The following is a 27755-nucleotide window of genomic DNA, read 5'->3' on the forward strand; positions in this document are numbered from 1 at the left end:
ATGGGCTTTGTGGGGTGGTAAATGCTTCCCTCACAGAGTCTTCACAAACCCACTTCTTAAAAAACCATCTTTGGACCCAGCCATTATGGCCAATTATAGTCCAGTCTCAAATATTCCATTTTTGGGCAAGGTGATTGAGCAGTTGGTTACTGAACAATTCCAGGCATGTCTGGAGGATGCGGACCATTTGGATCCCTTCCAGTCAGGGTTCAGGCCTCATCATAAGACTGAAACTGCCTTGGATCCGCTGGTCAAAGATCTCCAGTGGGCTAGGGACAGAGGTGAAAGTTGTTTCCTAGTTCTGCCGGATCTCTCAGCGGCCTCTGACACCACTGACCATGACATCCTTCTGGACCATCTAGAGAGGTTGGGAACTGAGGGGGCACTGTTCTACAGTGGTTCCGCTCCTTCCTCCTGGGCCATGTCCAGAAAGTGGTGTTGAGAGGGCAGTATTCAGACCCCTGGGCCCTCACTTGTGGGGTACCTCAGGGCTCTGTCCTCTCTCCCATGCTTCTTAACATCTATATGAAGCCGCTGGGAGAGATCATCAGGGGGTTTGGGCTGGGTGTTCAGTAGGCCTGGGCGATATACGGTATCAATATATCGCCCAAGACTAGTATGAGGGGCAGACCGCGATGACAGTTTCACCCAGAGGTATATCGTTGGTGAAACTGCTGCCTTCTGAATCCCTCTGCTACCAGTGCCAAGGGAGAAACAAGCTGCAGCCAGGCACTGGAGGCAGAGGGACTCAGAAGGCAGCAAGCAGTTTCACCAGCGATTTACCACTGAGTGAAACCGCCATCGTCTGCCCTCATACCAGCAGAAGGCCGCTGTTGCCCTCACCTCAGCCAAGCAGTTTTTTTTAAGCCCCTGACATGCCACTGGCTTGCACGAGCGAGCGGCAGTGTGGGGGCTCCGTTAAGGTGCTCCCCTCCCCAGCTGAGAGAGCCCTGATCTGGCTCCTGCTTGCACACCAGCAGGAGCAGGATGGGGGCTGCAAAGTTGGGGAGGTGCGGGCTCCCTCACACTTCTCGTTTAAGGGGGGCAGCTGCCGTTCCCCCTCAAGGGAGAAGTTTAAAGGATCCCCCGCCTCTAGCTGTCCTTCTGGAACTGCAGTCCAATCATTATTCCTGTCATACTAACCGTCACAGCAGTGCAGAATGCTTAGCAAACCAAAGAGAGGTCAGTGTTGAGAATGCAACTGTCTGCGCAGGAGAAAGAAAGGACATTTCTTCCGGGATGTGAAAAAAAGCCGGAGTGCTACTTGACACTGTTCGGCCTGTCTGACGGAGACAAACATCTGAGTGCTTCTCTTGTAACAATAAAGCATGGACATTCCAACCGCTTGCTTCAATGATGGTTTCAGAGTTTGAAGCATTAAAATAGAGCATCACGGGTTTTCCCATGAAAGGCTTCACCTGGCTTGCAGAATAAGCTGGTTACACACACATATGGTGATTTCACTCTGGGTTCAGCAGTTCTGGTTGCCCAGCAGACCTTGAGAAGTCTACTGCTACCGTAGGTAAGTGAGGTGGGGGGCAGGGGGGAGAAACAGCAGAGAGTTAGGTATTGTTGTTGGACACCCTCCAGACAGCATATAAGGATTAGCCTATAAACCTGGTAGTTTTCACTGGGATATTCAATACAAGCCCTAGAGTGGTTCTCCCTGTGATGAGAAAACCTGACACTAGACATTAGCCTAGCAGAGAGGAAGCAGCACAGGAACAATTGGATGCCAGGAATACTGTGGGGGAAGGGGAGGGGCTGAGTGAGGAAAAGAGATTTCTGACTGCAGTGTGCCTTAAAGGTCCTTAGCAGTTGTTCCTTCCTTAGGAGATTTCTATGGCTAGGGACCCATTAAGAGACATTCACAAATCTGTCCAGATCAAGTTCCTGAACCAAAAGAGAAAAGCAAATAAACCAAAGCAGAACCCATGATATTAAGGACACAAACATTCAATGTTGTTGTGCACACGTAAATAGCATGCTATTCTAAGCCTGTTGGGATTAACATCCTGCTATGTTGTTTGGTAGGCTGTGAGAAGGTTTTACTTAATAACAAATTCTAGGTGTTGCTGGATGACAACTCTCACCATCCCTGGCCATTGGCTTGTTCTGTCTGAGGCTGCTGGGAGTCACAAAGAATGTTTCAAAGTAATGGGTCCCATTCATCCTTTCAAAGCATTCTACAAACCAACCAGTAATCCTGTTTTACAGATAGGAAGGTGAAACAATCCATAAGGTCTTGAAATAAGTTCAACGTAAGGGTTTTTTCCAAACGAATAGAAGCACCTTTGAGCCTACCTATCTGTGTATCATATTGTTAAGGCAGAACAGAAAGCAAATGATACTCCCCCCCCCCCCCCAAAAAAGCCAGATGTACATTCTACTAGATATCGGTTTTACAGATGTGCCAAATGTAAGAAACACACTTTCCTTTCCTTTTAAAGGAACACTCAGACTGGAGATTTAAACCAGTCTGAAATGTGAAATATAAACCTCTCAGCAGCTACCCAGGGGCATCAGGCATCCCTTCCACATTCTGTAAGATCAAGCACAAAACTCGAGAGAAGAAAAAAACTTAATAGGCTTTTTCTACTGTCAGCTGCGGCAACGCCTCCACCGGCCCTCAAGCAATGAAACGAGGACGCCTGTTGCCTAAACTCTTTGGAGTCCGCAAATGCGATTTCTCCCTATCTGATCAGCGACAGCCCGCGCCAGGTTCCCTTCGCAGAAGGGCTCGCAGCACAGAGCAGGCGCAACAGGGATCAGCCAGGAGAGAGAACCCTTTGGCCTGAGCTACGACATCCTTGCCAACTTTCCCCTTAAGTGCCTGGCACAAGCGAAAGCTGGCGGGTGGCGGCGCGGGTGGGGGCGGGGGAGGGAGAGAGAGGGGGGAGTGAAGCCATGTCTCTCCCTCCCCCCCCCCCCGCGGGCGCAGGGCGGAGAGAAGGCGCAGAATGCCGGCGGGCCAATGCGGCCGAGGCGGAGCCCAGCCAAAGCCGGCGCCAACAGCAGCAAAACGCCAGGGGGAAAGAAAGGGCAAGAGCAACTTGGAGTCCAGCAACTCGCAGGAAGGCCAAGGCCGGCGGCCAATGGGGAGACCCCCGCCGCTGCGCCCGCGCTCCCCATTGGCCCAGCCATGCGCCCCGCCGGAATGGGGGAGGCATCGGAGAAGGGGGGGGGGAAGAGTGGGGAGACGAGGAGAAGCTCTCCACAGCTCCTCGCGCCAACTTGACAGCGACTCTCTTCCACACGCATATATCTATAAATCTCGCCTCAGACCCCACAGCCGTTGCCCTTTCGAAACGCGGGACACCCACCCGAAGTTGCGGCGCCCCAAAGTTCCCTCGCGACCTTTTCCCGCGGCGCCCGCGAAGTGCAGCGGCGGCGCCTCACGCCCCACAAAAGCCCAACCGCGGCTCTGGCGGCCCCCGGACTCGGGGCTCCCCTCAGGCTCAGAGTCCGCTCTCTCTCGCTTACCCGCTGCGCCACACTTCCAGCTTTGAGGAGCCGGAGGGCAAAAGCGACGAGCGGCGTTCAGTTTTCCCTTTTCCTCCGCCGTCCCCTCGCCCCCCTCACCTCGCCGAGCTTCCTGCCGAAGCGCAGCAGCCCTGCAGTGGCGCTTTATTACCTTCCGCAGAGGCGGCGAGACGCTTCGCCTCGCGCGCCTTAGGCAGCTGCTGGATATGTGAGTGTGTCTGTGCGCGCACTCCTCGTCCCTGGGTTTCTCGCGCTCTTCTTTTTTTCTTCTTCTCCTTCCCCCCCCCCCCCACCCCTTTTTGGGTCCGCTCGCCGCCCAGTGCGCGTGCTCAGCACCGGCCGGGACCAGCCGAGGAGCGCCTTCCTCGCCTCCTTTCTTCGACAGAGCCGCAGCACCTGCCTTTCCTCCCCCCCGGTGACGTCACGGCATTCCTCAATACCTGGCCCAGAAGCGGAGCGGGGCGAGTTCTCGACTCTTTCCTTCTCCCTCGAACAAGTAAGACACACGTGAGCGCAAACGCCGCAGGACAAACCCGCACACTTTGTTCTGTGTCGCTTTGGGGATCGATCTTCCTGGGTGTCGCATCCCGCAGAGCCCACCCCCGCCCACCTCGGTTGCTGTGACTTTAACAAAGCCGACAGCCTTTGACCAGGTGAGGCATATACCCCATCGCTTCATCTACTGGCTGCATTTCTGCCTGCTCTTAAAGGCTAATAAAAGTTTTGCTAGAGCAGGGCAAAGGCGGACTCTGCAAGTGTCCCTATTTTCCAAGGACGTCACTGATTTTTCTAATTGCCGTCCTGGTTTCCGATTGGATCCCGGAATGTCCCGCTTCTCCTTTAGGGTGTCCCTCTTTTCATTGGAGAAATGTTGGAGAGTATGCAAACAAAAAAATAAAAAAATCCCTTCCAGTAGCACCTTAGAGACCAACTAAGTTTGTCATAGGTATGAGCTTTCCTGTGCACGCACACTTCCTCAGATACGTTCATGGAGGGTATGCAGTTATCCGACCCCTGAGCTGTCTGAAGGCAATTCTGTATAGGGAAGGGTTTTTTTTAATGTTTAATGTTTTCTTATGTTTTTATATATGTTGGAAGCTGCCCAGAGTGGCTGTGGCAACCCAGTCAGATATGTAGGGGTAGAAATAGTAAAAATGTCCTTATGGAATGGGACTGTCCCTATTTTCATCGGAGAAATGTCGGAGGGTAGCAACTAGTCTGGCTTCAAGTTCTCACAGGCAGAAGCCCACAAGCAAGACATGAGCCATAGGAACCAACTTCTAGGGCCCAAGGAATGCTTTGATGGTGTTTCCTGCTTGGCAGGGGGTCGGACTGGATGGCCCTTGTGGTCTCTTCCAACTCTATGATTCTATGATTCTAAGGTTCCTTTGGCTCCCCCAATGAAAGTTTTTGAGGGGGCCAGCCCCCCAAATAAAATTGATGGCTACTTGCCATTCAAATAGTGTGTGCACCACATCATGTGATAAATTATGGGGGGCTTACCTGCCCCCTCAATATTTTATTCAGGTTGGCACCCCTGACCTGAGACATTAGTGTCCTCTACACCTGGGATTCCCAACAACAAGATGCAGGCAAAACACAGCCATTGTCTTGTGGGAGCAAATTCCATAGTTTATGAATTAAACCGAGCCCCTTCAGGAAAACAATGTTGGTGCCTCTCCCAGGGGAATTGCAGTGATGCAGCTAACTCATCCCCTTAGAACAGAAGTAGGTTTGGCATTTACTGACACAAAAGAATCTGGAGTCATAACTGCACAAAACCGATTGCTGCTGATTATGAAAGTAGACAGCAAGAAGTGGTAAAACACAAAACCACAGTGGTTTGAAGGTGCAATAAAAAGAATTTTTTTAATGTGTCAAACCATACACGAGTTCCTAAAAGGAAACAGAGATTCAAAATCTGCTTTGGGCTTTGCTGGCAATAAAGAGCATGGGCATGCATGATTGCTTAGTCATTCAGACTGCAATCCTGGAAGTAAGCCCTACAGGATTCCATGGAACGTTTGAGCAGGCATGCATGGGATTTCTTTTTGCGAATGATGATCTCTAAGCACCAGTTTACAATATTTAAAATTGGGAATAAGTCCCAGAATTGTTCAGAAGATGAATAACAGCCTGCCCCGACCTGTGTTTTCTTGGCAATAGCTCCCAAGGTCTCAATGGCACTTGCCTCCAAGTAAATAAGGTTAGGACTGCAGCCTAAAATGTGGACCAGGCTGTCAGCCTTAATAGCTGGGATCATGCCACTTGTATTTGGTGCTGTGCTATACTTAGTATGCTATTGGCATTAAATGGTAAGTTACCAGTGAGGCTGACTGACAAGATAGAAAAGGGGATTGGGGCTCTTGTACATTTAATTGTTGTAAAAAAGAGGCAAATTTGAGCAGATGTAACTTTTCTCCACCCAAGACATGACAAAATTCCACTTCATCCACTTCTTCCAAAATTCCGTCTTGTACCCAACTATTACAGGGACAAGAGATTTGTTCTCTGTTAGACCTGGACACCTAAATAGACATAGGGGAGGTTTTTTTCCCCTACTCAAGGTAACTTCCATGTGCATCAATCCAGGATCTAAATTCCATGGAAGACTTAATAATAGAGAACATTGGTGACTTGGCACTACTTTAAATGAATAGGTAACTGAGCTATTTTAAAAGATGAATGGACTGTGCTAAATGCCGTCTTGCTTTATTGCCACATGAAAGAAAATTATGTTTACTTTCATTATGGTTTGCTCTGGAGAGAAAGCACACACACAAAAAACCACCATAAGAGAAGCTGTCACATCATGAGAATGCATACCTGTTTGGTGAGTAAACACATAACTCAGATCACATTGATGAAAATGGTACTTACAGGGCATTAAATTAACTAGGTGGCTCATGCAGGCTATTCAGTGAAGCTAGCACCTGAAGATGTAGATGTAGAACTACATTTAGAATAGCATCTGTTGCCTTAAAGGTCAGCTCTGCTTGATCACCTGTGTGCAAACTCATAAGGAGAGGAAATACATCACATAGATCTTTTAACACTAGTCCACTGTTGTTTACATGAAGGGTGGCAGAGACATCATCACCCAAGGAACGTGGTATCTGAGCTTCCATTTCTAACTTGAACTTGGTGAAGACCATTCCACCAAATCTGGAAGGCAAAAAGGAATTTCTCGTGTTTCTGTGGTTGCTAAACATAATATATTTTGAAACAAAAATGCATTCCCCCCAGTAGCCCAAAAATGCTGACACAAAAGGTGGACTGGGGTTTTTATTTAGACATTTCTACCCACTTACTTTAATTTTATAAATAAGTTCAAAGCATCTCATAAAATGACTGAAATACACCAAAATATAGCATTACCAAAATAATAACTAACAAAATATTACTAACAAAAATACAGTATCATGTAACAAACATAGGTTAAAAGAGGTTAAAGAACAGGGAGAAATAATTATTAACTGCCATTAAATGTTCAGTGGAATAAAAAGGGCTTAGCAGAACACTTGAACTTAACAGGACACAGGAGCCCTGCTGAATCAGGTGAAAGGCACATCTAGCACAGCATCCTGGGCTCACAGGGGCCAGGAAGATGACTATGGAGAAGCCTTCAACTAGGCCATTACCACTCTCCCTGGTTGTGATCTCCAGGAACTGATATTCAGAGGCACAATGCCTCCAACAGTAGAGTTAGAAAACGTTAAAACTTTTGAAGCCGGTGAACTTTTGAAGTGCTTTCGCCTGTTGCACTGCTTAGCAGAGTATATCAGAGTACTGCAGCGATTCTTAGGCAACTCTTGAGATTGCCCTGGCAGGACGACGATCAGAAACAACGCTGACGACTAGCAACTTGATTCTTGTAGTTTATTATATATAGCAGTAAACATACAAGCTATCTACAAGTTACTATTCACAACACAACTTCTTAACTCTCAGCAACTCCTCAGCACTAACCACATCAACACTCACCAAACTAACCGCACCAACCAGTGTCATAGGTCATGCTGCCCATATGAGGGACCTCAGCCAATCACTGAGCTGTTGCTGAGTATCCTTATCTCTAGCCAGATTCTTTTCATGCTCTGTCTTCCCAGGCTACTGTGGAGAAAAGCTGCACATAGATCATGGATTCCAACAGAAAAAGCCATCATGACGACAAAGCTTAAAAGAGAGGGAGCAAGCCACCCTTTTCTAGCAAGTAAGTTCCATAATATGGGTGCTTCTTCGATCCCAACCACTTCTGAGGGTGGTGGAATGCACATCAGGGCCTCCAGCATTGAACAAATGCAGTGGGTGGACAGATTGCATGGGCCATATCTCTGTGGTAGAGCATCTGCTTTGCATACCGTCCGATGAAAATAGGGACGTCCCACAAGGATAATTTTACTATTTATATCCCACACATCTTACTGGGTGGCCCCAGCCACTCTGAGCAGCTATATATATATATATATATATATATATATATATATATATATATATATATATATATACACACATACATATATAATAGAACCAGTGCTCATTGAGAGGCAGTATTTCAATATGAGTAGGAATCCTAAACATTTTTTAGGGGGGGGGGGAGCACTGAATAGAACATTAAACATTTTTTAAAAAACCTTCCCTATACAGGATTGCCTTCAGACGGCTCAGGGGTCGGATAATTCCATACCCTCCAACATTTCTCCAATGAAAATAGGGACGTCCTAAGGAAAAGTGGGACATTCCGGGATCAAATCAGAAACCGGGACAGCTTCTCTAAAACAGGGGTGTCCCTGGAAAATAGAGTCTTGGAGGGTCTGGCTTTGTGGGCAGAAGTTCCCAGGTTCAATCCCCAACATCTCCAGGTAGACCGGGAATGTCCCTGGTTTGAAACCCTGGAAACCCATTGCCAGTTTGTGTAGACACTACTGACTCAGTTTTCAGACATCCTAGCCCCAAATCACTGTCTTTGTAGGTAAAACCAGCTACAATATATTATACAGAGTGTGCATCTCTTTCTGCAAATGCTTAGCGCTCCTGTTGTTGTAGTAGACAATAAAGAGCTGGACAAAGAGACTGGTAGGCAAGCATAAGGAGAAAAGGTGGAGGGGATAAGATGCTGCAAATGTGGGAGTAAAACAACCATTACAGTAGTGTTTTCAAATCCATGGGTTCTTGAGTATCCTTAGAGATACAAACACCATCATTTGGGCATCATTATTTTAGCCCTTTATGTGTAGAAGGAGATTGGGGTCAAGGCAAAACAGTGCTGCAAAGAGCTGGAGCAATTGCATTGATGCTGTTATTTGCCACCCACACCACATACTTTCTGGATCATAGTACAAACTGTACAAAAGTACATAGCAGATAAGGCAATAACTTTTGACTAATGCCTTCTGGTGTAAGATTATTCAGGGTTCAAGTTTGTATAAGATCCTTATCAGGCAGGAGGAGAGATTAGAAGCTGCAGGTATAGAGGAAACTGGTTTAGAAATGCAAATGTTTTACTCATCATGTTGCAATGTATTAGTGGTAGTATGCTGGAACCCAAATAACACCTCTTCTAAACACATCTACACTTAGATCTTGAAGGCCCTGAGTTGAATCTAAATTCCATTTGAAGCCACAAGACCTGCTTCCCAGTAAATGTGTTTAGGATCAGTGTTTTACTTGGATGAAAGCCTCATTGACCTTAAGCTAGTATTTAAGCACACATAAGCGTGCAGTATAAGTTTCTATATTTCTTCTACAAAACAAGAAACACAGAACAAGTTGTCATTTGCATACAATACACATCTTGTAAAAATGTTGTAGAGCATTCATTTTGAGGGTGAACTGCTGGCTAATCTTTCTATTCCCTTTCCCCTGTTTGGCGTATGCCACTTTCTGGAATGACTTTTAGTCATCCTTGCTGTCTGTATTCCCTTTTAGTCTACCTGCTAAAGAATTCAGTTTTAGTTCAGAATTTGCATTCTCCTACCTGCAGCAATACAAATTGTTTCCATAAAAATCAAGGATGCCTTTACAAGGATGCCAAGCTGTGACTCTCCAGAGGTCATTGAGCTCTGTTATGAGCTCTAGTCAGCATGGCCCCTGATCAGGGATGATGAGCTCTGGATTCCAACAACATTTGAAGGGCCATTAGTTAGCCACCTATGCCTTACAGCAAGAGCAATTACACATTATTAACATGGGGAGTTTGTTTTCATGGTTGCAAAGTCCATATTAACCAGAATTATAAATATTAGGGCCACACTGTTTGAAACATGGTTTCCTGTGTGGCATGTGTTAATGTAAGGATTCTGTCTTGGTTAGTGCAAAGATAGCCTTATATTACCTGATTTTTTAGGGCTTGAAAGCTTGTCACATTCTATTCCCCCCAGGGGTGTAGCCAGGATCAAAACTAGGGGGGGGGGGCAAGCCATGGTCGTTCAGGGGCGGGGCCAAGGCACGGGAGGGGAGGGGCCACGAAGTGGGAATGTGGGCGGGGCTACAGGCCAGCGGGCCTGATGACATCGTGGCAGTGGCGGAGGCAGCGGCTACCTTGTGCTTCTGGGGCTGGCAGCGTTGGCGGCTACCCTGCTTGGCTGGAGAGGACGGGAGGGTCGGGCAGGCGAGAGGGGGTGGCAGGGCGGGCGAGGGCGAGGCAAGGCATGGCCGCAGCCACGACGGCTCCGAGGCGTTGCTGCATATCAGCATAATATTTCAACCATGGTTCAAGCCCCACCTTATGAAAAAATTCCTGCATTGCAGGGGGTTGGACTAGATGACCCTTGTGGTCCCTTCCGACTACAATTCTATGATTCTATTGATATATTACCATAGCATATGCATCATTCTGCTTTCTTGAATTGTCCTACTCCTAGGCATAGCAGCCAACTCCTAGAGGCCTAGGTGCCTCTCCCCCCCCCCCAAATTACTGGTAAATACCATATTTGAAAGAGTCATCCCCCCATGTTGATGGGCTTTCTATGTGGGGCTTATCTGCCCCCCCGGATTTTATTAAGGATGGAAGAGGGAGGGAAGGAAGGATGGAAGAAATAGAGAGAGGGATAACTCATATTTGTGGGTGTCTCTGGATGACGCTGTGATGCTGGAACTCTGCAGCAAGAGGACGGGAGGGTCGGGCAGGCGAGAGGGGGTGGCAGGGCGGGCGAGGGCGAGGCAAGGCATGGCCGCAGCCACGACGGCGTTGCTGCATATCAGCATAATATTTCAACCATGGTTCAAGCCCCACCTTAGGAAAAAATTCCTGCATTGCAGGGGGTTGGACTAGATGACCGTTGTGTTCCCTTCCAACTACAATTCTATGATTCTATTGATATATTACCATAGCATATGCATCATTCTGCTTTCTTGAATTGTCCTACTCCTAGGCATAGCAGCCAACTCCTAGAGGCCTATGTGCCTCTCCCCCCCCCCAATTACTGGTAAATACCGTATTTGAAAGAGTCATCCCCCCATGTTGATGGGCTTTCTATGTGGGGCTTATCTGCCCCCCCCTATTTTATTAAGGATGGAAGAGGGAGGGAAGGAAGGAAGAAATAGAGAGAGGGATAACTCATATTTGTGGGTGCCTCTGGGTGACGCTGTGATGCTGGAACTCTGCATGTACAGGAGCCTTGTAAGCAGCTTTCTCTCTGCTTGATTTACAGCAGGCACGTCCAACAGGTAGATTGTGATCTACCAGTAGATCACTGGATGTCTGTGGTAGATCACTGGTAGGTCACTGGCACCCCTAAAAAAAGCTCACCCAAAATTTTCCTCCTCCCTAAAAAAAGTTGAACTATGACCTGAAGCCCTAAACAAAAATGGGCCTCCCTCCCTCATAAAAGAAGCTCAACAAGTTTGACCTAAACCCCCCAAAACAGGGCTTCCCTTCCTTAAAAAAACTCAACAGCTTTGACCTGAATCCCCCAAAAGGGGGTAGATCACCCCCAGTTTTAAACTCTGTGAGTAGATCAGAGTCTCTTGGGAGGTAGCCACCCCTGATTTACAGTATACAGATGCATGAGGAGGGGCAGACTGGAACACCACTGCTTTTTATAAACATCACTGTGTCATAGCTGCCAAGTTTTCCCTTTTCTCGCGAGGAAGCCTATTCAGCATAAGGGAAAATCCCTTTAAAAAAGGGATAACTTGGCAGCTATGCACTGTGTCTGTCAAAGCTACAGCCCCCCCTTTCTTATTCACTTCCTTTTAGCCTTGCAGAGCCACCTTAGTCAAATTGAATCCTCTGAGTCTGCACCCTCATTAAATCGCCAATAGAACTCTTAATGCTCCTGAATGCTCATTAACAACTCCCACTTAAGAACAATAGGGTGAAATGGTCAGCTATCGAATCTTGCCTGGGGATATATGCTCCATTGTCTTAACTGCTTAACTACTGGTAGCCACTTTGCTTTATTTATTTGATGTGTTTTTGTTACAGCTGTGTTCCCCCCCCCCCCAGCAAGCGGAGACTTAGCTGCTCTTGCTAAAGCAAAGCCCTTTCCACTTCAGTTTTTGGAGGGGAAAAGTGCTGGTTATGGTCTGTAAAATACATTAATTTTTTGCTTCTAGGGGGGGGGGCAGCTGCCCCCTCCTGCCCCCCTTGCCTACACCCATGATTCCCCCCCTTAAATATCTCATTTTACACAATCTTCCTCCAAGCCATCTCATCGGACAGTTTTAGTGCACAGTCATTCTTATTGTCTTCCCTCTAGTACTTATATTAATAGGGAAAGGACAGTAATATTTGTTCTTTAAAAAATGACTTTAAAGCACATCAAACTGACAAGGGAACTTGAAGTCATGTGTCCTGAAAGACCCCCTTGGCAAAATAGGGTTAGAGCTTTTGGTCTGACAGCATCTTTTCAGATCGGAGAACAGGAAATGAGTGCACAATCTCTTTATTCAAAGCAAATTTTGGCTTCAGTCCCCCTCAGAGCTGTCTGCACTTGTATATTGTCTTGATCCCATCCACTGGGCAAACTCATCATGCGGTTATTTGGAATAGGGCCTTCTTTGTAGTAGCACCTCAGTTGTGCAACTCCACCCTCCCTGCTGTCATTATGCAACTGATACTAGCAGTGTTAACCTTTTGGTGCCTTTCGATAATGTACCTGTTTGACCAGACTTTTTCAGGGGACTAATGAGTAGTTAGGTCAGTAACACAATAATAGTGCATTAGTGGTGGATTTATAGTAGACATAATTCCACTTTATTAGCTGTTCTGCAGTGCTTCCCTAATGCTAACAATTATTGCTGTCTGCAGGAGCACATTTGCACTATAGTGCAACGAAAGCAGGACAAAACCTTTTGCTAACATTTGCAGTGTGAAAAGTTACAGGATTTTAGCATCAAACTATGGGATATGAATTGAAAGTGGAGACAATAGATGTACTATTTCCTGTTTACCTGTTTGCTTTGTAACACAGTAAAAACCAATTTTTAAAAACCTATGTAATATGCAAAGAAATAAGTTTGACTGGCTCAAAACTTTAGTAGGAGCAAGTAGTATTGAGGGAATGATTGTGTGTAGCCATCCTTGTAACGACATGAGTGCTGATTATCATTAATGTTCAGTTAAAATGATTTCTAATGGGGACCTATGTTAAGAGAAGCAAATGGGCCAGAAGCTATATGCAAGGCTAATCTATCCAGCCCTCAGATGCCATGCATAAAAATTGTCAAGTACCTGTGACTGCCTGTGCTCTGGTCCATGGGGTCACGAAGAGTCGGACATAACTAAAGGACTAAACAACCTGTGACTGCACTTAATTGAGAGCAAGCCCTGCTCCCAAGTGGAATATATTTCTGAATAAGATGCTTAGGGTAGTGCTGCATGATAACTTGGAATTATAAAAGAACAATAACCTGCCCAAGAGCTTAGTGAGGAATTAGTGAAGACAATAAAAAGAAGAAGGGGAAAGGGGACGATTTTTGAGGAAAGAAATAAAATGGTGCAATTAGAAAAATGCTGGCTGAAGCAAGCTTTTAAAAAATGTCTTGAAGGTTCACAGAGATACAACAGAACAGATTTCAAAACAGGCAAAGCAATCCAAACAAGGAAGAAGAAAAAAACCTGAAAGGAACATCTGCAAGAGAAAGAAAGTACGTAGTAAAAATATGAGGTTTGGAAAGAATAAAGAGAATGAGTAGGAAAAAATATCAGCCAATTAGAAGTATTATTACCCTTTCACAACACTTAATAAGTGTTCAAGGTGTGCAGAGAAATTACCCATGGTTTTACTCATGGGGGGAATAAAGCAAAACTTGAGAGAGGCACAAATATTCTATATGTTGCAGCTAAGTATGTTTAGACTGTACATTCTTTGGGGCAGATACTTTTTTCGTTACAGTTACTCCATGTTAATCCCATACCCACTGGTAACTCTTACAACCATAATAATAATAATAGAAGCCCCACTGAATTTAGTGGGATGCACGCCATCTTAAACGCACTTGGGAACATAGTCTTAAATAATACTTTTCTCATTAGATTTTGTATGTAATCCCCCAGCGAATCCCACAAATGTATTATTCATAAAAGAAATGTACTTCCCCCCCTAATACCCGTAGTTCAGGCAGGGGCTTTAATATAGTGGGGGTGCCCATAGCAAGCTATGGCAAGAAACAAAAACTCTTTCAGCCCTAGACAACTGGAGAATGGATTGGACACTGAGAATGTAAAGGATATTCCCCACCCCTTAATATTCAAAACAACAGCAGCAAGTATTTCAATCAATAGACCAACGACCACAAAAACTATAAATCTTTAGCCATTAGACTAATTGTAGCTCCCTCAAACTTCTAGTATAACAGAAGCTCTTTTCTGAAACCTCCCTGGCTATTAAGCTACATGAAAGTACATTGCTTGCCTATCATGAAGTATTAATGATTTATAATATTCATTCAAATGCATTCAAAATGTCCATCTCAAATTAATGCTGCTTTCTTCAGAATCATTGCAAAGGAGATTTATTGCAGTGAAAATGCAAAGAGGTGTGATCCAGCTTCAACTTGGCATATTCAAGTCCCATCAATTTCAGTGCAAATTTCAATATTTAAGTGAATCCTAAGGCCCTTAATTTTGGATGAAGAGCATCCTTCTTCTTTTCATAGTTTTCAAAAAGTGAGATGGGCATCCCTTGGGAAGTTCTTTTGCTCCCCCCCCAAAAAAAAACCTGGGAACTGCAGTTTGTTAAGGGTGCTGGGAAGTGTAGCTCTGCGATGGGTAAACTGCAGCACCCAGGATTTTGTGTGTCTGTGTTCTTTAAATGCATGGTGTGTAACACAGCCTAAGAATCTAAAGATACAGACAGAGAGAAGAAACCTAGTGCCCCTAATGCTCTGATCCGAAGCACACATACTTGGAAGCAACCTCCGTTGCATTCAGTGTATCTTTCCCCCAGTGCGATCAGACTGTAAGGATGCTGTAAAATGGGGGTTGGCGAAGGAAGGAAGGAAGGAAGGAAAGAAAGAAAGAGAAAGAAAGGTGGAGCTACAAAATAAAGCACATCAGTTCCCAGGATAACCCCTCCTCCATCTTACAACACTGACTCTAGCAGATCCTGGAATAAGACCAAAATTGTCAAAGTGTCTTCCAGTCCCATAGCGTTCAGCAACTTCAAGATTCCGACAGTTTATTCCTTCAGGCATTTATCTAGTGGCTCCAAACTTGCTTTCAGCTTCTGTTTCTGTTAGAACAGCAGCCATCCAGAAAAAAACCTCGGATGCTGTCTGTTCTGAAGCTTGTAATTTCATCACACGTCTGGAGATTTTGCTTACTAAAGGTTCATCCAGACTTCCTTTTGCACTGCACTTTCCAGGCACAGGTCTGCCCTTTAAATATCCATGTCCAAGCAGGGTTTGGGGGAGGGGGGGGTTGCAGAGCCTGTCCACAGAAAACGGAAGCTGACTTCCTTTTTTTGCTCCCGTTTTGCCAAATCAATTAATTTATACCTAATTTCTTATTTGGATCTTTATTTGGCTTTTACCTCTAATTTTAAAATCCACTGCTTACAGTGACAGCATGTGGCTTCAGCTGTAGGGTGCGATGAAGCCGTGAGCAGACTCAATTCTCTTCCCTTTCCTCCTCACAGAAACAGCGACGAAGAGGTCGGGGTTTTGGCAAGTTCTCTGACGCTCTGCTGGACCCCTGGGGTCCCCACTCAACCGTGGGGGTTTTTCGGGGGGCGCCTAGCCCTAGTGCTCGCCCCCGGAGCCCTGACAGCCAGAACCGTGTCGTCCTTTACTCGGACGACACGGAGCATGCCACCATTCCCTCCGCTGCAGACCGAAAGTCCCTTTAATTTGGCTTATTACACTGAGCACAATGGACTGTGTGTGTCACATAAACTGTTCCTAAACAAAACAGCCGTGGAATAGAAATGCTGACTTAAAATGACTAAATATCAAGGCTAAAAATAAGGACTATCAAGAGGAATCGACGAAATATATCGTGACAATATGACATTTGGGAGAGGTTACAAATGTATTCCCCCCAAAAAACAAGCAAGTACACTTGTACCATGAATCATTCCCAACAGCACCAGCCAGCCGGGCCAATGGGCAGGGATGAAAGAGTTATAATTCAACCATTTCAGGAGGGCCACCAGCTTCCTATTCCTGGAAAATGTGGTACCCTTTGGGTACCCAGCCTCAAGCCATGTAGGGCTTTAAAGGCAACCACCAGCATTTTGAATTGTGCCCAGAGATGCACTAAGAACCAATGCAGCTATTTTAGCACCATCAAGATGCACTTCTGTAATCCCGTGAAGTGGTGGTTGTTGCTGTTCAGATTGCTGCTGGGTGTCTTCTTCACCTCACATCTCCTGATGTGGATGGAGATAAGGCCTAGCTGAAAAGAGTGGATATTAAACCTTAACCGGTTGGCACCAAGGCTTCTCCTACTTTCACATTCTACCTTTGCTCTGACGAATGGGAGGAAATTGTGTCCCTCTGCCTCCATTGTGGAACACATGGGTAGAGCGTTCCTCTGGGGAGTAACTGCAGGAAATAGACTGTCAAATATAATTTGGACCCACGCAACCTGTTGCCAGTCGTGTTTAAATATTTTCCTCCCCAGAAGAGGCTGGGGCTCCAGGTCCAGCCCTGCCATTTAATAAAATTGGCCATAGGGGGATGGGGCATCCTAGAAAACACAAATAATTAGGAGAGCTGAAAGCTGGCGGCTTATGGTTGCTGCAAATCCATTTTGTTTTGGCTTGAGAAACTGGATTCAGCCTCCGAGCCGCTGCCATCTTATCTCATCACACCACCATGGTGATAAGGTAATGATTAGTGGTCGGCTTCTTTTGTGCTAAAAGAGATAGTTCTGCCTGTGCTTTGTCCTTTCCAGCTGTAATTGTAGGGTTTGTAAGGAAAGGATATTTTAGAAGCTGAGCTGGTGATCCGTTGCAGTTGAGCGTTTACCTGTCACATCAGTTTTAAAGGCAAACCACCATAAACTAAAACGCCTTTGCTTTGAATGATTGATGAAAGAAACTTGATGAAGGGCTCCCTTTTGCAGAGAGCAGAAGATTGGTTTGCATTGAAATGAGCGGGCAAAAAACAGAGCACAGAGCAACCTTTATTGAAACTGACTCCTCTTGGGTCTCAGTTTACATTTCTGGAGGCTGGTGTTCCAAATACCGTACTCTTAGGTGAAAGGAGATACTGTAGGTGGAATGAAAGAGGCAACAGTCAGGCAGCTGGCAACTGTAACCTACCACTAAGTATTTCAATGATACCTGTAGATCACTCTTGAATTCGTCTTCTCTTTTTAAAGTTTAAAGTCCAGGCTTAGATAAATAATTCACAGGTACTTCGTAGAATGCTCACTTCGTGAACTTCGATATAGATCAAAACGATGACAACAAAAACCCTCGGCTGTTGTCATAATGACTTTCCTTACTTAGTTCCTGCCACTACCTACTTTGGTAATTGAAAGGCCCATTGTGAGGAGCCCTGGTAGCTGCCACCATGCTAGTCTCGGTAATAAAAGACAGACAGTTTTCTTGAGAAGTTTTGCCAGACCGCTTTCTGCCTTGTGGGTTGCACAGAGCTTACTTATAGGCAGCATGAAATCTGAAGAAGATCGTTTGACCCAGTGAAAATACAGCAGCATAGCTGCCAAGTTTTCCCTTTTCTCACGAGGAAGCCTATTCAGCATAAGGGAAAATCCCTTAAAAAAAGGGATAACTTGGCAGCTATGTACAGCAGGAAAATAAAATATTCCAGTGACTCATTCAACCTTATTTGTGGCCAGTGACACACCCCACCCCATAAGTCATTCTGGAATATAATTGGAGAACTGGTGGCCTTCAGAAGTTGTTGGTGACCAGCCATCCAAGGGTCAGAGAGTATGGGAGCTGTATTTCAGCAATATCTGGAGGACACAGATTTCCCTATGTCAAGAGTGTGTGGCCTTCTGAAAGCCCTGAGAAGAATATACATAAAAGATGGAGAAATAACTCAGCAGAACAAAAAAGAAAGAAGCCAATAGCAGGCATGCAAGCCTGGACAAGTGTGGATTCTACAGGTTTCATATCTTGGTTTATTCTTCCTAAAGACTAAGCAGGAAATGACTATTACCCATCATCACCACAACCAGTCAGTTCATTCCCTGCATTATGGACATTGCCCATTAATAAAGCATATCTTTGGGTAATAAAAGGCTCAACTCTTTCTGTAGGCTACCATTGTTTTGGATCTGACTATTGGCTAAGTCTGCTTCCACGGGAATAGTTTCTCTAAAAAGAGCGGTCATGAGCAAAGCACCCTGTTGTGCAAGTGATATGTTTTGGTCATGCTTGGTCATCTTTCGCATGCCACTTATACATGGGCAGTTACACCCCTGGTGTGTTAAAATGGCCAAATGAGAGGGAAGCTGCCATAGGAATACAATTTTGTTACCACATAGGAAATGAGGGTTAGTAAATGACCTGGAACATCGACCTCAGGCCAGCAAGGAGAGGAAGCTGTTTGTAACGGACCAACAGCTGGAATAGATCCCCAGATGGAGTGAGCTCTGTTGCCAACAGTACTATAAGAAAAGTAAAATTTCCAAACCACTTTAAAAATCTGAGGACATTCCTATATCGAGTGGGTTCAGAACGATACAGGATCAAAGCCCTTAGTAATCCTTACTAATAAGGGAGCCACATGAATGTACAGTACATTAAGACTTAGGTGGGCTAGTAGAAGCAGAGGCAGGACTGGATTAATTATTAGACTAAGTATACTACAAAATATGCTTCAGCGTTGGCCTATTCTGCTCCTAGCACTCGTCTCCTTTAGAATCCATCAGAATCTGTGGTGTGGATTTAAGCCGGGGATGGGAAATCTGTGACCTTACAGAGGTTGTTGGACTCCCATCATCCCTGACCACCGGCTATGAGCTACATGTGGCCAGTAAGATTGTCAGGTCCTATCTAGGAGAGACTTCTAGGGGGGGAAAGAATCTATGAAGCACACTGACTCTCAGCTCTCAAGGAAACTAAGGCCTGTGTCCTCAAAATTAGCAAACCAGTCAGTATAATCATGGCTGCAATCCACAACACATTTACTATGTAATAGTCCTATTAAAATCAAGGTGATTTGCCTGGACAAAGTGGATTGTAGGATATAAATGAAGCCAGTGTCCACATTTTTGTTGAGCCATGTTGTGGCTTGTTTCCCATTGTGGAAGATTGCTGCTTCCCCCTTGGGAACCCTTCTGCCAAGTTGGGCAACAATATCTTCAAAGGCTGGACACAGGTTGGAACTGCCACACCAAAAATTGGACAAAGCCATGCCAATGTCACGTTTTGGCCTGCCATCTGGGTTCAAAATGGTGGTCAGCATTCTGACATTGATGAAAACCGCTGCCACCACCTTGGGAACCCTTGTAACTAGTTTGAAATCAGTGCAGATTGGACCTGACACACCAAAAAGTCATGCCAAATCTTGATTCAAAATGGTGGCCAGTGTCCCAATGTCAGTGAAAACTCCCACCTCAGGAACCTTTATGCCAACTTTGGCAATGATATCTTAAGAAGCGGCCAAACCTTTTGGGAAGAAGCAAAGAAGCCATTTCCCAAAATGTAAGTCTTCCCTAAATCAAGCATTTGATTTAATTGATGATGGAGTGCTGCTCCTCTTGAACACCTCCTTTCCCTGAACATGGGGGGAAAAGTTGGCTCATGTTTCCATATTTCTGAATGTATAAGGAAAGATGTGTAAGTGCATGCCTCCCTACCCTATTTACAACCCTGCCTACAAATCTGCCAAAGCCCAAATTTAATTGGCTTGTGGAATGGAATGTTAGAGTTAATTCACCCATTAGCATGTCATTACTACTCTTCCATTCTTTATGGAGCTTAACCATTTTTGTCTGTTTGTTTTGATCTTTTTAAAACGTCGCATAACCAAATTTTAAAGGGATTTTTGCAGACGAAGATTAGAAACAGGCTTTGTGCCCTATGTGCTAAGATAATGCCTTTTGTTGAATCACAAATGACAGGTCATTCTGTTTTGTTATTTCTCAATGGTCCCCATTTCAGTTATGTGATCTTGGTATTGAGTGATAAATTCACGCTTGTGCACTTTATAGGTGTTGTGTGTCTCCCTTCCTGCACTGGAAGGTGTAAGCTGATCTTTCTTTGGCAGCCCTGCAAGAATTCAGTTTTTAGAGGAAGGAAATTAATACCAGGCAGCATGCAATAGCAAGGAAAGGAATGTCTTCTTAGATCTCATTTTCATTTAGATCTTGTATCACCTTTGTATCACCTTTGGGGGGGGCACTTAATAACTTAACAGATGAGTAGAGTTGGTGTAGTGCAGTGTTTCCCAACCAGTGTGCCTCCAGATGTTTTGGGACTACAACTCCCATCATCCCTAGCTAGCAAGACCAGTGGTCAGGAATGATGGGAGTTGTAGTCCCAAAACATCTGGAGGCACACTGGTTGGGAAACACTGGTGTAGTGCATGGGAAGGCAAACTAAGGCCCGGGGACCGGATCAGGCCCAATCGCCTTCTAAATCTGGCCCGCGGACGGTCTGGGTTATTTGTGGGGCATAGGAATTCATTCTTTTTTCTTTTTCTTCAAAATATAGTCCGGCCCCACCACAAGGTCTGAGGGGCAGTGGACCGGCCCCCTGCTAAAAAAGTTTGCTGACCTTACTTCTGGAGTGGCATAACCACTGCCACATCTCCAGCCCTGTCGCTATGGATGGAAGGATCTCTCATTTCCTCATCCAGCTCTCCACATTTCACCTGCATTTTGCATTAAAAACAAACAGCAGCAGCAGCAGCAGCAGCAGCAACAACAACAACAAACTAACCTGCTCAAAATTCGCCAGCATTTTAGTGCAAACTTCTCCCACCCACCTGCGATCTCTTAAAACGAAGGGGGAAGGAGATTGTGGGAGGCTCAGGAGTCACGGGCGGGTGGTGAGCCGTTGCACAGGAGGGGCACAAGGTGCACGGTTTCTCTGCTGGGCAAGGTGCAAAGCCCTTCTTTCGCACTCTTCGATCCCCCCCCCACCTCTGCCTATGCAAAAACTATCTTCCCACCCCTCCAGCTGCATATTACTCCAGGAGAGCAGGGTGCCATTTCCAGGGCACATTTAATGAAATCCGGGGACGGACTTTGTTCAGGGACAGATTTGCAAATCCGCGGACTGTCCCTGGGAAACAGGGACATCTGGTAACCCTAATCTAACTATATAACTGCATATAAAAAGCAGAGCCACTGCCCAAACTATCAAGATCATGTGCAGATTGGGGACTCCACACAGCACACAATATTCTCCTATTCAGACCCCGGAATCCCCTTTGCAGTTGACTGCCATTTTTGTCCAGGTTCTTCTTCCTGATCTTTCTTGCCGCCAGCTCAAAGAGGGCCACATTATAAGTCACTGGAGCATTAGCATCACTGAGCAGCCATAGAACCCTCTCCTCCGAGGAAAGAAAGCGCAATGGACACTTGAGAGAAAAATTTCTAGCTCTCAGGAGGTAGCACATGCTTTGCTTTCCGAGCACAATTCAAAGTGTTGGTGTTGACCTTTAAAGCCTTAAACAGCCTTGGTCCAGTATACCTGAAGGAGCGTCTCCACCCCCATCGTTCTGCCCGGACACTGAGGTCCAGCGCCAAGGGCCTTCTGGTGGTTCCCTCGCTAAGAGAAGCCAAGTTACAGGGAACCAGGCAGAGGGCTTTCTCGGTAGTGGCACCCACCCTGTGGAATGCCCTCCCACCAGAGGTCAAAGAGAACAACAATTACCAGACCTTTAGAAGGCATCTCAAGGCAGCCCTGTTTAGGGAAGTTTTTAATGTTTGATGGATTTCTGTATTTTAATGTTTTGTTGGAAGCCGCCCAGAGTGGCTGGGGGAACCCGGCCAGATGGGCGGGGTATAAATAATAAGTTGTTGTTGTTGTTGTTGTTGTTGTTGTTGTTGTTGTTGTTGTTGCATGCAAAAGGTCTCAGATTCAGACTCTATGACATTTGTTGAGCTGTGAAGTGTTCCTGCCTGAAAACCTGGAGAGCTTATGTGAGGGTCTGCCTCAATATCAAGCAAGCTCCCTTGTTCCTGTTGTGATCTGGTTCATTGACTGGGGTGCTCCTAGAGCCAAATTTTACCACCAGAGGCTTAAGTGACCTTGGCTGCAAGTGTGTGTGTTTCACTAGCTAAAGCAGCTTTACGCAAGCTGTGTGAACTCTCCTGGTCACAATTATCCATGCTCTGTTAAGCTCCAAGTTGGATGGAAAAGTGTTTGGAAACATCAGCTATTGCAAAACACTCAGCCGCTATAGGCTCTTAGCTGGGATCAGGTGAAGGGAGCACATCTCACTGATTCTTGAAGAGCAGCACTGGCTGCCTGCCCAACTTCAAAGCACAATTCAAAGTGCTGGTGCTCAGCTTTAAACCTCAATATGGCTTGGGTCTTCCTTAATATCAACCAGCTGGTGTATTACATGGGTCTTCAGGTGCAGCACCAGCTCAGGTGAAGCAGGTGGTGACTCGAGAAAGGGCCTTTGGATGATCAAACTCCACCTATGGAATACTCTCCCATGGGGGAGGCTTACCTGGCACTTGCGATGCTATATTTTCAGCGACAGGCAGAGACCATTTTTCTTTCCCCACGCCATGAAACATCTGCCCAGATTTCAGTATTTTTTTATTGCTGCTTTTGTTTCACTACATTGATTGTTATTGTTTTATTACACTTTCATGTGTGTTTTATTGTTGGTTGTGAACCAAAATACCTATATAATCACAACAACATTGTTTTCCTTCCATTCTTCCTACTGCACTCTTCTGTGGTACATACATTGTAAGGAACTTAGATTTGAAGGAGCCACAAATTCCTTTGCTGTAGAGTTCGTATCACCGGGGCAAGAACTCATGAACAGAACAATTATCAGATGAATCTTGAACATTCAGTATAGGTTCGGTGTTTTTTTTTCAGGGGGTACTCAAAGGTACGCAGTACCAGTACCTATTTTCTTGTTGTTAAAAAGTACTTACTGTAACAACTTCATGCTGAGTACTGGCACCTATTTTTCTAGGGGGGGGGGAAGCACTGTATAGGTTCATATGCATACCACAAGCTAACATTTGAAACAGTTTCTTGCAACCATTCCCAAACCAAATTTTAATCAATTCCATGTAAAAGAAGCATTGTGTCCCATTTTATTCATACTGAAGTAAAGATACAAAGCCTTGAATGACAAATCTACCGGTATATTGGAGAGTCCGGAATCCAGATTTCCTGCGCCAGCTCTTTAATCACAAAACCACTCGCCTTTATTTCCTAAAGCACAATAGTGTGCTGTATAAATAGCACCTTACCCTGCAGAAGGAATGGGAAGGAAACCAGGAAGCAACACCAAAACATTCTCTTCCCGCACTCATGTACAAAGAGTGGTATATACTTGAGCTTGGTGGATATAACACATTAAGATCTGAATTAGACAGATCTGAATTTGGTCTGATTGTGGAGCTGCTGCACAACCCCCCAAAAAGAGGACTACAACCACTAAATATGGAGAAGTTATCATTTAATATGCTTCAGCTACTCTCATATTCTCAGTTAGGAGTGCCAAAGGGTAGGCTTCCATACTTTATAAGCATGCTTGCTTGTAAAGTGGGGATTCAAGTGCATCAAGGGACATGGGTGGTGCTGTGGGTTAAAACACAGAGCCTAGGGCTTGCCGATCAGAAGGTTGGCAGTTCGAATCCCCGTGACGGGGTGAGCTCCCATTGCTCAGTCCCAGCTCCTGCCAACCTAGCAGTTCGAAAGCACGTCAAAGTGCAAATAGATAAATAGGTACTCCTACAGCGGGAAGGTAAACAGTGTTTCCATGTGCTGCTCTGGTTCGGCAGAAGCGGCTTTGTCATGCTGGCCACATGACCTGGAAGCTGTACGCCGGCTCCCTCGGCCAATAACGCGAGATGAGCACCTCAACCCCAGAGTTGGTCACGACTGGACCTAATGGTCAGGGGTCCCTTTCTGGCTCCCACCCTCGTTCCAGAAGTTCGGAGCAGCCTTGTCACTTGGGGGAGCGAGGGGCCAGGCCAAAATTTGACACCCCCACCTGCTGCCTTTGTGCTGCCTTCCCAAAGTTGGCTAAGCAAGGTGCTGGGTTTTTGAAAGGAGGTGCAAGGCTCTGGCAGGGCCCCAGGGCCCTCCCACCTCCTTCCAAAAGCTGGGAAAATGCTAACTAGACTTTGGGAAGGAGGAGGGAGGACTTGAGGACCCTGCCAGAGCCTTCATGCCGCCTTCCCAACATCCAGAGCAGGCACCCCCAATCTTTGGCCCTCCAGATGTTTTGGACTACAATTCCCATCATCCCTGACCACTGATCCTGTTAGCTAGGGATCATGGGAGTTGTAGGCCAAAACATCTGGAGGGCTGCAGATTGGGGGTGCCTGATCCAGAGCCTCCTTACCCAGATTTGGGAAGGCTGTGCAAGGGCTGCAGGGGTGTGGGTGTAATGTTGCTGAGGGCCTCCAAAAAAAAGGCTTAAAGGGCTGCATGCAGCCCTCAGGCCATGTGTTGGACTGCCATAAGCTAGAGGGTGTTATAAAATCATATTGGGGGGGGGGTTTGCAGGACACCATTATTAATGAACAGAGAGGGGTGACAGAATTTGACAGCTGCAATACCCAGAATCCTGTTCAATGCCATCTTCCCTGTCTCCCCACCCCTCCCGCTAGGACGCGACCCTGCCTGAAGGAAGGCTTAAGGATCTGCATATGCACAACAGTTAGCATAAACTCACACATTTCCCCTCTCCACCTCCCCTCCGCCCAGAACAAAACAATGTTTCCAGAAGAAGGAGGGGGGGAAACCGCCCAAATCCAAAGTGACACTTTTCTACTCAAGTTAATAATACAGCCTATTATATGTTCTCTTACCATGAAATCTCTATCCGCTGCCTCTGTATTAGAATTGCTAGTATCTCTCTGTATTAGAATTGCTGTTTTATATCTTAGAACTGTATATGTCAGGACTGCTACCTTTTAATTAGAAATCCCTGTATTAGGTATGTTTTCCAGGTATATTTTCTGTAGGAACCCTGTATGATCCCAACCCACCTGAACCTTGCCCTACTACCACCCTATACCCATTCAAGGACACACGGACAATAGAGGGATTAGCTGGAACAACTTTATTCAAATAAATTGCCATCCTCAACGTAGCCCACCCTTCCATGGCCTGGAGGAAAACACCTGCCGGGCGGACTTCCACCCCACGGAAATTGCCAGGAACTGCCCCACCTCTGCACCCATCTCGACTGATTGCCCTTCCTGCCAAACAACAGGGAGCACCATCAGCGACAGGAGAAGAGCGATTGACATCTCTCCATCTGAAAGGAAAGTCATCTCCGCACCCAGCTAATCCGATCCCCCACCCGTCGCCCTTGTCTCCCCCTCCCTCCCAGTCCAGAGATTTCCATGCAGGGACAGGAGGGTATATAAGGGGACTTTACCATTTCCCGGGGTTCCTTCCTTCTTTCCAGAGGCAGGGACCCTACAGCTGTAGCTTTGCATTCTGCAATAAAGGGATCAGTTTGTTTTTCCTGACAGCATCGTGTGGTCTCTGTCATTTTCCCGGCGGAGCTGAACTTAGTGCAAATTTTGGAGCTTCCGACCCGCGTCTGTCCTTCTTAAAAGGCAACGCATTTTGGGGTACATTTTTCATAACAAGGGAAACTATGCAGAGCAGCAAATGCAAATTTAAATTTTTTCTACACTCCTCTCAATCCTCCATCTGGGCAAGCCAGCCATTATTGGGGTGCAGGGATCATTTTTGTCCCAGGTCTTGAAGTTCCCCATCCCTGCCTTTAGCAAAAGCTCCACAGGAACTGGATTGCTTTTCAATATCACAGTGTAAACAAAGTATAGGAAGTGTTGAGAGGTGATACCATTTAAACCAAACAGTGAGCCATGCAGCAAAAAATGATAAGGAGCACATGACATTATATTCAAAGTTTAGTGGGGGGGGGGGTTGGCTTGCATTCATACCCTCTCTGTACTCATTTCATTTATAATGTGGCACTATAAAAGACCCCGTGTTTCCTGTAGTGCTTTTACTGCACTAAAAACAAAGAGATAAATGAATGAAATCTATCTTCGGCTGTGTGCAAAGTAAATCTGACAGCAATTAACAGTGAGCGTGTTAATAGGATAAACCAGGGCTGGCCCAATACGTTATACTGCCTGAGGGCATGAACAAAGTACAAGACAGTGCCTCTCCTCCTTCCAACTCAGTTGGCAGCTGAATCTGACTTCCACACTTATGACATGATAGCATTATCCGGTGCATGTGAAGCACCAGGCTAGTTCAGAGGTGAGCAGTGCAGGCCATGGAGGAGATACAGCTCTGTCCTCAATAGACTGAAATTGCTAGGGGCCAGCCATGGTTTATCCTATTAAGAGGGCAGCCATTTCCCACAAACCACGTCCACCAGCTCCATACCTGACGTCGTATGTTACACCAGGTGTTGGACAGGGAAGGTCATGCCTACAAAGGCACAATTAGGAGTTTAAGGTAAGCTCCCAGTTGTTCCTTTGCAAATGGGGCTCACTGACAGCGCCAGTCAGCTGACTAAAGAAATCCCCATTGGGAAATCCTGGTATTGGAACCATATAAACAATCCCATTCTAAGCGGCCTGCACTTTCTAAAGTTTGCCATCAATATCTTTGCAGCAGTTTGGTTTCTCAAAAATGGAGCAGCTATAAGGGTTGAAGGGAGTATAATTTTGTCCCCAACCATGTCATTGTCATGAGAACTAGCAAATAATTCTGCTCTGTTCTGGCACACACCCCATACATTTAAAGCACCCTTCAAAGAAATGCTGGAAATGTAGTTGGAAATTATAGCTCTGGGGTATAAATTCTTTTTTATTTATATATACTTTTCAGGTTTATACATTTCACTGATTTTACAATCATTTTGACATTTCAAAACTTGACTTACTTCCCCCTCTTTCTGCAGTTCCTTAAATTTATTTTTAATATCTTCTGCATATCCAAATTAACTTAATTTGCTCATTTAATCAACTTCTTTAAATATATACTCTTACGAAGCTGCAGGTTATTACAATAATCCTGCCAATGTGTTTATCTGTTTACAATTTATCTGTAAATATTCAATAAACCATTTCCATTCTTTTATAAAAAGTTTGTTATCTTGGTTTCTTATTATTCCAATAAGTTTTGCCATTTCTGCATATTCCATAAGTTTTTGTATCCATTCTTCCTTTGCTGGGACTACTTCTTCATTCCATTTTGGGGCAAGTAACATTCTTGCCACTGTAGTCGCATACATGAATAAGTTTCTATACAGTTTAGGTAGCTCTGTCCCTATAATTTCCAATTCCCGCCCCCCGACTGGATTCTTTTTGTGGGGGGGGGGAGGTGATGTGCTTTAAATGTATGGTATCTGTGAGGGACAGGGGATATCGCGAAGTCCCTCCCCTCCTGAGTTCAAGCCCGTCCCCGAGCAAAGGGGAAAGCAGGGAGAGTTCCGATTCCAGTGGGGAAGCAGGAAGTCGTGTCCGAGGCTCAGGCAAGGTAGAGGAGCCAGGGTCCCAGGTGGGACAGGAAGGGGCAAGTAAGGGGGGAAGACCCATCCCCCCAACTCCAGAATTACGCAGGAAGAGGAGGGGCAAGAGGATGGGTCTGCCAAAGCTTTTGTGTTGGAGAAAGACGCGCCAAAAGCCATTAGGAGGTTCTGAAACCGACTGACAACATCGCTCCGTGTAAATAGCAATGACTTGAGCACTGTAAATACGCAGC

At 45.7% G+C, this 27755-nt stretch overlaps 1 protein-coding gene and 1 long non-coding RNA gene across 7 annotated transcripts in view; one reads left to right on the forward strand and one right to left on the reverse strand.

The window, feature by feature from the left end:
• The window catches only part of MTUS1 (microtubule associated scaffold protein 1), a 126003-nt gene extending 121859 nt beyond the window's left edge, over positions 1-4144 (reverse strand). For 3 of the 6 annotated variants that reach the window (XM_060278833.1, XM_035112825.2, XM_060278834.1), the window contains exon 1: positions 3635-3768. The gene's annotated coding sequence lies outside the window, so the exon portion shown is untranslated. The other 3 variants (XM_060278831.1, XM_035112824.2, XM_060278832.1) reach the window with 3 other exon arrangements.
• On the forward strand, positions 3786-23463 carry LOC132592652 (uncharacterized). The gene is made up of 3 exons (XR_009558173.1): positions 3786-3979; positions 7593-7696; positions 15567-23463. It is a non-coding gene; the product is annotated as an uncharacterized LOC132592652 (long non-coding RNA).
• Positions 23464-27755: the final 4292 nt, after the last annotated feature.

This window comes from Zootoca vivipara, chromosome 9, assembly GCF_963506605.1.
Source record: "Zootoca vivipara chromosome 9, rZooViv1.1, whole genome shotgun sequence".
Lineage (NCBI taxonomy): Eukaryota > Metazoa > Chordata > Lepidosauria > Squamata > Lacertidae > Zootoca > Zootoca vivipara.